General features: G+C 41.2%; 1 non-coding gene across 1 annotated transcript; it reads right to left on the bottom strand.

Annotated features, from left to right (window-relative positions):
• Positions 1 to 5,448: 5,448 nt before the first annotated feature.
• LOC136514542 (small nucleolar RNA R71) lies at positions 5,449 to 5,555 on the bottom strand. Its single transcript, XR_010773697.1, has one exon. It is a non-coding gene; the product is annotated as a small nucleolar RNA R71 (small nucleolar RNA).
• Between the last annotated feature and the right edge of the window lie 5,274 nt (positions 5,556 to 10,829).

Below are 10,829 nucleotides of genomic sequence, written 5' to 3'. Positions count from 1 at the left end.
AGAAAAAACCCCATGAGAAGATGACATGTGGGGCCAACCAACCCCATCTACAGGCTGGTCGGCCCACCTATTAGTCCCCTCACACCCAGTCAATTCTCTCATGTCTTCTACATCTTTCCCCTCCACAATCCCGTAGTTCTTCGATGCATTCGTTTTTATTTCATTATGAGACCTCAAATAGATAGATCTTGACCCCTACTACAAGTTGTTCCCCCCCTATATAAATGAGCACATGCCTGCTTCCATAGCCATCCCATCAAAGTCTCCTTTCTCCAATAGCAGCAATGCTCTCCTCCTCCCTAGTTCCAATGGCTGGAAAAGAGATCGTCCCCTTCGGTTTTGATCTAAACAAGAAGCCCGATGCTATGGCGCTGAGCGTCATCTTGCCATGAGAGATAGCTCCCATTCGTCCCAACCAATCCTACTACACCCAAGCTATTCATCATCTAGTGGTTGCTCCGCCACCATCGAGTCCACTTCTTGAAGACAAGCCACGTCCACAGAAGCCTCAGCTAGATGCCCAAAAGTTGATCAAGGTGACACAGGAGATCAACCTCCTACCTCCGAAGGGACACGAGGTGCTTACTGGAGTGAAGACCAATAAGTTTGGGGATGTTACATGCGCAAAGTATGCATCAGTCACCCCTCGTACAATCATCAATGGAGTCCAAGCTCTACAGAAGCAAATCAAGGTTGTTCCCTCTAAGAAGAGGAAGGCGCCACTAGCTGTTCCAGAAAATGATGAGAAGCATACATGAATGACTATTGCACTCTTGGATAAAAAGATTGAAGATCTCTCCGATGTTGTATATACCTTAGAACAGAGGATCAACGAAGAACACGTTTATCGCAAGAGCCTGCAACAAGATTTAAACGCTTTGAATCATTTTATTGCCAAGACTAGGAAGTAAAAGAGAGTTAGGTTTTTTTGATAAGGCATGAGTGGTTAGGTCAAGTGTTTAAAGATAGTATGTTTAGGTTACTCGCTTAGCTCAGATTGTTAGAGTGGTTGAAGTTTGTGCTAGCTAGTCAAGAGTTTGTGTTTAGGTTGGTTTGTGTAATAAAGTGCCTTATGATATTAATGGAGTCTTATTATTATTATTATCTGGTCTCTATTTGTTTTGGATATGTGTTTTGTCTCCACATGTTGTGCATAAAGGTATACAGGAAAACAAGTGTGGGGGAGACACACCGTGACAACAAGACAGAATTTAATCACAAAAATTATGAAGTTTGGGAAGTAATGGGCCAAGGACCATGTGCAACGAAGTGGACTTCGAACAGCTCCTGGAGCAGGCCGCCTAGCCTCCTCTTTGGGCCGGCCAGCCCATCACGGTGCCACCGCACCCTGAGCTTTATCATTGGTCATGTTTGAGCCCAATATGTTCTATTTTCCCATGTTTTACTTTCCATTTGGAACCAAATTGGAAATCAATTGATAAAACAACTTTAAAACATGAGGAAAGATCATTTCAGTCATGACTTAAATATAGACTCACATAATATTTTTCCTAGAAGTCTTGCTACTATTGGGAACTTTTTATTAGGGACCACATGTTACTTAAGTTGTTGTGGAATGAGATATAGTAGAATAATGAGAACTTGATTCTTGATGTCTTGTTATTGGAGAATTTTATTTCAAAAAGTTAAAAGAATAGCTACACATCTCCTTTGTGGAAATCAATGTCCCACCAAAGCCAAACATGATATGATAGACTAGGAAACCTTCTACATATACTAGTTGTCATTGTGTTGAGTTTGGTCAAACCTTGTCCCTTGTTGAGAAACTTATCATCCTCTCAAGATCAAGATCACGTACACTCCACTTATATCAACTACTCCTACACTGGGAGTATGCAAAAACATGTTTTCCATCCACTAAAAAATGTTCAACTCGTATATTGGGAAAAGACACAAAAATATGATTGTTAGGATAAATGCTCCAGTTCTTGTAAATGTCTCTCTTGAAAAGTTTCAATTGCAGAAAAAGAGGCATGGGCTATGCAAAAGTTATTCATAAAAAAAGAAGAGAAGAAAAGGTATTGAAAAATGGACAAGTGTCCGGGATATCTAAAACAATGGGTACTCAGAAGCCCACCTAAAAATGAGATGAATAAGATAGCCCATGTTTTCTTGCAAAAAGTGTTTCAAGTTTCAAATAAGAGAGATATGTTTCAAGGAGCATAGTAGAATTAGGATAGCCACCATATACATATCCACACACATGCACATCTTGAAATAAGAGTATGACATTTTTCTCCTTCGATTCTTGTTTTGACTTTACAATATATGCAATGCAAGTATGTTTTCGTATTTATCCCTACCTGAGATCCACATAAGCTTTTAGAAGTAGGTAAAAAGAAGGCAAAGTCATTAATGCCATGGTGAGGATTCAAAAATACTACATATACAGAGTGATTTTAGAGTACTACAAAATGAGAAGGTAAGCTATATTTTGTTTTTCAAAAATCTTAAAATGTTTCTCTAATTGGCTTGACTGAAGGAAGATAGTGATCTATTTCAAGTTGTTCCATTCTTCAACCGCCCAAAGTTTCATGGTAGACACTTTGAATCCCGTAGAGCATGTATGACTAGGAATGGTTTTATATTGATGTCTTGTCCCAAGGTTATGTCTTGAGTAATCTATTCTTTTATCAAGGACGAGTAAAAGCCTAAGTGTGGGGGAGCTTATTGACGATAGTTAACATTCATCACAAACCATCAATATAACTTGCATAAATGGCTAAAATAGATCACCAATGTAGACTTAGGGGTTTAAACGACAAATTCCATGAGTTTTGGTGAATATGTGTTTCTAGCAGGATTTAATCAAAAGACCGCCAAGGAGGACCTATTCATCAAAGGAAATTACAGAATTCCACCACGTAAACAGTGTGGGAAGACTCTAGAAGACTCTAGGAGGCTCTCCACCAAAGCCAACGCTGAGCCACTGCCATGTGGGGCCGGCCGGCCCCACCTATATGCCAGACGGCCTGTGGGACCCCTGTTAGCCACTCTGTTGTTACGTCGGTTCTCCACCACCTTAAGGATTGCATCTCCGCCATTTATTCAAGTTAGTTTCATCCAAGGGCTAAGGATTAATGCTCCAGCCTATATATACCTACATGTGCCCCCTCCAGGGCATGCCAAGTTAGATCCTGAGAGCCTAAGGGCTAGAAACACTAATCCATATCTCCACCAGGATCAGAGCTAGCAATGAAGAGAAGATTAGTCCTCAATAGGATCTAGTCTTGTATTAGAGATAGAGAGATAGAGTGAGAGGGAAGAGTTTTAGAGGAGTCCCGGCCTATCGGTGCTCTCTCTACAGCTGGTATCCTAGCGGAATCAAGTTCTTCTTGAGCTTGCTTCTGAGATTTCTCTGGTAATCGACTTCTAATTCAAGTAAGCATCTTGTTCATATTGTTCTTTAGGTTTGTGACTCTCTTTTGAGTACTTTAATCCTTGTAGCTCCTGGGTTAAAGTAGTATTTGTAGTGTAAGCGTGGTGGTTAGAATCGATTACTCGTGGATGTACCTTACTTTATGGATCGGTGGTACCTCATGAGGGTGACTCTTATAGCCTCGTTAAATCTTTTGTTGTCCTCCTCCTGTTAGTAGGCCTAACAGGACATTATTGCTATAGGAAACAGACTATGCCTGTGTTTTATTTAGTAATATCCCCAGAATTGAACAGTAGAAGACAAAGCTTACCAAAGTTAGAACTCAAAGACCTCTGCAATCTCCTCTACGCTCCTATTATCTAGCCTTGATTATGAAGTTGGGTTAAGATAGACTTAGTTATTCTCACACATGTTTCTTTTGGTTCAATATAAAACTGGGTTACTTCCGGTGAAGTGCTACAATGGTATAATATATGTACGCTTGCGGATTATTCTGTATACATTAATTTATACCAACAGCAAGCACATGCAACTTGATCGTCTGGCGGCTTCTGAAGTCAATGGTGTAGGTGCCAAGTTTGACCGCCCATTTAGTGATACGGCCATTGGCTTCCTTGTTACGGAGCATATCGTCGAGTGGGTACTCGGTAACCACAGTTATGGAAGTAATGACGGAACTTCTGAGATGTGATCAGGATGGTGTTGGCGGCCATTACTGATCAAATCCGACCGCCAATTAAGACACAAAAAGACGAGAAATAAGAAATCTTGGTCACATATACATTTACTACTAACCAAGTTCCACATGTATTTGGAGAACGTTATTTTGCAGGTCACAAACACAAATACAAGGAATAATTTACTGAAGCTATGAGTTTTTCCAAAAGTTTTGCTCTCATTTGATATTTATAGTCGTACTTATGAACTAGAGTATAGTTATTGTGTTATAATCTTTATATATGAACTAGTCTATAATTTATATGTCATGAAAGTAGCACACTTAACTTTATGCTTAAACACTCATATAACTTATATAATTGGAATTAGAGCAAAGTTTAGGTGGTGGTTCATCGTGCCGTTAGGTGTCCCCAAGTTCTTTACCTGTTGATCCGTAGGGTCGAGGACCCAGGGGGATTTGGCTAGTTTCTGTATACGCAAGCATGGTGCTTGGGTGTGGATAGATAGGTGATGCATTGTCCCTTTCCACGGTTGAGGGGTACGTGGCAGGTGGTGATAGCCCTGTCCATCTCTTGTAATGTAGGAGTCTAAATTGTCACATGAGGTTGCTAGCAGACGAGTATTCGGTGGCCTCCCGACCTGCTTCACACTTAGCCCTAAGACTAATTATGTAACTTTAATGATCATTAACTGATCTTTGTATGACTATACTAGACCAATGCCTGCTCGACTAGGATTATTCTTTCTTCTCTATTTTATCCTTTGAGGAAAGACATATTGATTAAATAATCTAGTAGGACATGTTCATGATAATATGCATGTAAGGTAGCCATTGTTTATGTAGGCTAACTTTGCTTGTTTTCTCCTGTTGTGGATGAAAACTGCTAGAAAACTGCATCAAAAATCTAGAGGCACTCCTAAGGAAGAAACAGTCTTGTGATGCTTCTTCTTCTGCCACTCCATCGATAGTCGAACCAGTCACCCCCGCACCATCCGCTACTCCAATCATGGCCAAAACCCTCCACGACTACTCCACCCTCGATGTTGCCAACATGCCCGTTGGGCCCGCTATCAACGTTGGGGGTGGGAACTTCGAGCTCCATACCAACCTCATCACGATGGTGCAGGCAAACCAATTCCATGGTTTGCCAAGCGAGTACACAAACGCGCATCTCCAACACTTCCTCAAATTGTGTGACACGATCATCATCAAGGACGTCGCACCTGAGAGCATCAGGCTCTGCTTGTTTCCCTTCTTCCTCTCAGGGAAGGTGAAGCAGTGGTTTTACAAGGAAAAGGAAGCTATCAAGACGAGGGACAAATGTTCCGTGGCGTTCCTCGCTAAGTTCTTCCCCATGGGCAAAACCAATGCCCTAAGGGGACAAATTTCGAACTTCTAGCAAAGCTCCATGGAGACCATTCTCGAGGCATGGGAGAGGTTGTAGGACTACATCCAAGCATGCCCGCACCATAGGATTGAAAACTAGTTAGTGCTCTAAAATTTTTATGATGGATTAATACCCATGTCTACATGCCACCTCAACGCTGCTGCTGGAGGCGCCTTCCTTTCCCTCGCCATTGATGGAGCCACGACTCTCATCAATAAAATGGTGTCGAATCAAAGCTGGAGGGAGGAAAGGAAAACACAAAAAGGAATGCATACCGTGAAGGAGACGGATATTCTTTCCGCAAAAATAGATCTTTTGATGAAAAGACTGGAGCAATGGGCCCAAGAGAAAGATGCCATGATGGGCACCGTCCAGGCCATGGACTCACACATGACGTGTGAAGTCTGTGGGAACGACTGCAATTCGAGGTAGATCTTTTGATGAAAAGACTAGAGCAACGGGCCAAGAGAAAAGATGCCATGATGGGCACCGTCCAGGCCATGGACTCACACATGACGTGTGAAGTCTGTGGGAACGTTGACAATTCGGGGAATGACTGACCCGAAACCCACGAAGAAGCTGCCTTCATCAACAACGGGTTTCGCCAACCAGGTAATAATGGGTGGAATAACCAATCCCGCTCGCAAGGTAATTCGAACTACAACTCAAATTACAATTTGAGTCAACCTTCCTTCAAAGACTTGGTTTTAGGCCAAGTTAAAATTAATGAAAATATTACAAAGAAATTAATATCAAATGATAAAATTCTCGAAAATATAAATTCTGAAATAGAAAGTTTATCCTCTGCGGTAAAGAATCAATTAAGTTTTAACAAAATGTTAGAAACTCAAATTTCTCAAATAGCTGCCCGAGAATTCCCTTAAAAATGTTAATGTAGTTGCAGATCAATGAAGGAGGAGAGGTCTTGTCCGATAGACCCAAAACGTCGAACCCATGCCGAAGGTAAATCGGTAGTTATCTTTAAAATTAAAAATATTCAAAATAAATATTTGTAAGATTTAAAATTTTGAATTTTTATGTCAAAATAAAAATCTTTGAAAAATCCTACAAAATTATTTTCCAAATAAGAATAATTTATTATTACTAGTTATCATTTTTGCAATAATTATAGAAATTAAAAATTTGATAAAATATTGTTAGAAAATCAAAATCAAGCAAGCTGTTGGGGATCTGGACAAAACCCCAACGGTCACAGGTTACAAATTACCGTTGGCTACTATCTGCCATAGGAGAGGCCAGGTGGGCCCACCAAGGGGTGGGCGACCCCACGGGTCGGCCGGCCTGTGCAGGTGGCCCTTGGAGCTGTCCTTCGGGCAGCAACCCATGACCGTTGCTCTCTGTCTGCTGTTGGGGTGCCTCACGCCTATATATATGTAGGGTGGTCGGGAGAGCTCCTCACCCCTCTCACACTCTCTCATTTTCACTCTCCCACTCACTCACTTGCTTCTAAATTCCTTTCAAGCATTTTCCAACAAATTCTAGTACAAAAAAAACTCATGCAAAAATTCCAAGCTCAAGCTAGTCTTTGGGTTCTCATTTTATATTTTGTGCTAACCATAACCCGTGGCCAAGTTCTCGCTTGTTGTTGTGTTGTTTTTCGCCATGGGTAGGTTCAGAAAGGCCATCGCCGGCATTGTCAAGAAGATCACGGGATCAAGCTCGAAGCGCTCCCGTGGAAGCTCAAGCTCGCGCTACACCGAGCATGAAGAAAGCCCGTTGCATGAAGATCAAGAAACATTGTCGATGGAAGAGCAAGAGGAAGAGCAAGGACGATCGATGGAGGAGGATGACGAGCCCTACCTCGGCTTGGAGAGAGGCCGAGAGATGGAGGCCTACCACCTCATCAAGGATGGCGTGTTCAAAGATACGCCATTATATGACCTCGCGCTTCTCCAAGCCATAGGTATGGACGTCGAATTCACCTCTATTTGGAAATCCATTGGTTGGGAGTAAGTTGATCATGTTTGGGAACAAGGTTCTCGTCTCCTAACCATTCAATTTTTATGCTCACTAAAAGAAGTTGACAATGGAATTACTTTCCGCTGCTTTGAACAAGAACATTTTTGCACTTGGAAAGATCTTGCTCAACACATAGGTTTTCAACGAAGATGCTTAATTGACATATATCTTGTTGTTAGAGGTTTTAATCGCCATAAATTTTGGAATGAAATTTCGGGTCCAGTTGTAGTTGGAAAATTTCAACCCCGCAACATGGACATCCAACATCCCACTCTTAGGCTCATGCATTGTTGGATCGCCATGACCTTGTTTTCTAGGCAAGATATTCGAGTTGTTCATAATGACGAAATGAAAATACTCTATGCCATATTTAAGAAGATTAAAATTGCTCCTATCAAAGAAATATTCAAACACTGGCTAGAATCATTAAAGACATTTTCCACTTCCATATCATGTACATCTCTTGTCACTCGTATTGCCACTAGTGTTGGTGCGATGGAAAATCATGAAGTAGAATATATTTCAACTCCATGCCTTATTATCGATGAGCATTACTTGTTACAAGGGCATCACTTGAAACACAATGTAGCTGGACAACTTGTATTTTTCTCCTAGGGATGTACAAATGAAATCTCGTTACCTAACCTGGGTCTTCATTTGTATAATTCCCCTACGCTAACCTTCCCTCTTGTCCTACAAGAGGAAGCTCATAGAAGTTCTGTGTCTGGCAGGATGACAAGGAGTAGAGTCAGAAATGAAGCAAGCAGCTCACAACAGGCATAGCCGTAGCCTTTTCCAGCTACGCCCCAGGAGTACCACCTAGAGTTGTTACCAACTGGGCAAGTATCAGGGTTCACACCCATGTACCACCCCGGTTGGGAGCATACTCCGTAGACACACGAGGCTAGAGGATCCGGATGGGCAGAGGCTGACGCCGCAGCATAGGCGATGCACTCATCCGATTCTGAGGGGCTACCTCCACCTGTGCAACCACGACAGTCCGTTTCATGATAGGATGACGTCAACAACCACCTGAAAGATTGGAAATCCGCACTGGTGAGATTCAAAGCACACTTAACACTCACATGCAGGATTTGACCCAATGACATCAACAGCAGCAACAACATATGGCGCAAATGAACACGATGTAGCAACAACAGCGAGAACAGCAAACAGCGTACTCGCGATATATGGGGTTCAATCTCGGACCGTAGGCAGCGAACAAGCTTGGGGAAGGACCCCGCAGAGTTAAGTAGTATCTTTTATTTTTCACATTTTAATTTTTGCATTATTTATTGCATTTATTTATTTATTAGCATTTAAAAAATGTAAAATATAAAATCCAAAAAAATAAATATGATAAAACAATAAAAATACTCATTCCACTCATATGTGATTTAGGAATGTTTAGTTTCACCTTTGATGAAATAACGAATAGTTGCTCTATCTATAATTCATCTGTGCCTAGGCTGTAACTTAGTATTCTCCAAGGTTTAAGTTTGTTGGCTAAAATGTCTCATCCTAAAACTGGAAACTTGTGGATTGCAAAAGCATGATACTTTTCTAAGTTGTTGCAAGTTAAGATATGGTAAATAGAATATGCTATGACTTTATTCTACGAGAAACTTGACATCCGGAGTTTTTTATTTTAAAAATGCTAAAATCAAAAGTTCCTCGATGGTTATGAATTCCTTCCACGGCCATGTGACATGATTCAAATTCAAACCTTAGTCATATGCTACTTATATTCACGTTGAGTTTTGTCAAATTATTGTGACACTTGTAGAGATTCTCGTCATGCACCCATGATCAAGATTCACGAACACCCACATATAAAAATGCTAACTCTTACACCGAGAGTTATGCAAAAACATGTTTTCTGTCCACCTAAAATAAAAACTCCATTCATTTGTCATGAGTCTTTCTCTCCAAAGTTTTCATATGCCAAAAATAAGTATGGGGTTATGCTAAAAAAGAGAGAGATACGTGAAGCTCTCAAAATAGCAAAAGAAAAAATGGAACACATGAAGGTTCCAAAGTATTGAAAAAAAAACAAGAGAGAAATATAGCACATACTTCCAAGGCAATTAATCAAAAGAGAGAAAATCATGATCAAAGGAGTACCAAAAATATTAGGAATAGGAAAATATTCCACACACTTGCACATCTTGATAAAAGTGTATGACTTGCATCTCCTTGGATCCAGTTTTTTACTTAGCAATATATGTGATGTAAGTATGCCTCTCATTCGTACCTACCAACAACTCCACTCAAAGCCTTTTAGGGATAGAATGAAAAGAAGGCAAAACAATCAAATGCCTTCATGAGGACCATACACATTGAGCGATTAAGTGAATCATTTGAGGAACTTACATTTTATTTTGCAAAACTCATAAAACCTCCGGATAGAAGGTTGATCAAAGAATGAATGATTGGTAATTCTGTTAAAACTGTTCTATCTTGTAACTACCTAAGACTTGGAAAAGCAATAAGCCCCACAGGGATTAAGTTAAAAGGGTGGATAGAATACCAACTTATTTAAATTGAGGGAGAATACTTTGTTATAGGCATGGCACTTGTGAATTATATTTGTCATCGTAGCAACTACTGATCAACAACTAATAACTTAGCTATTTGCTCGGGATGAGCACAGGTTAAGCTTGGGGGATCTTGTTGGCGGTCATTACCAATCAAATCTGACCGCCAATTAAGACACAAAAAGAGGAGAAATAAACAATCTTGATCACATATGCATTTACTACTAACCAAGTTCAACATGTATTTGGAGAACGTTATTTTGCATGTCACAAACACAAATACATGGAATAATTCATCGAAAGGCGCTTTCCGACGCTAATTTGCGCAAAGGAACAAGAGAGACGCCCATCAACTTAGTGCAAACCAGGCAAAACACCACGGAGCAGGGATCCATGTCTAGCCCATGGCCTACCAGGTGAAGACGGTGGCGAGTGGCCACGGTGAAGGGGCGGCCGACCCCCTGTCGACGCTACTTAGCCACACCTTGCTCTAGCGGTGGCATGCCCCCATGCTAAGGCGGTGCATCTCATGCTTTTGCGCCAAAGATAGATAGAAGTACTGCCTTGCTCTTGTATAAATAGAGGGGTACCCCTCCCTCTCTCAACACACTTCACTTGAGCATCACCTCACACACCTCACTCTCTAGTAGTAGTAGTGTGACAGAACCGCCCAATTTATACAAGATCAAGTACGGTTGTCCCCGCTAACACGTTGACACACCCATACTTTCACTCATATAAACCCGGTAGTCCGCCGAGTGTCCCGAAAGACCTCGGTAAATCAACCTCACAACCAAGATCGCGTGATTAAGCAAATACACATCACATACATCGGGTTGCAGCGGA

The sequence above is a fragment of the Miscanthus floridulus genome, chromosome 16 (assembly GCF_019320115.1).
Source record: "Miscanthus floridulus cultivar M001 chromosome 16, ASM1932011v1, whole genome shotgun sequence".
NCBI classification, from domain to species: domain Eukaryota; kingdom Viridiplantae; phylum Streptophyta; class Magnoliopsida; order Poales; family Poaceae; genus Miscanthus; species Miscanthus floridulus.
The sequence above is the reverse complement of the archived record's forward strand: the minus strand, read 5'-3'. Positions and strand labels throughout refer to the sequence as shown.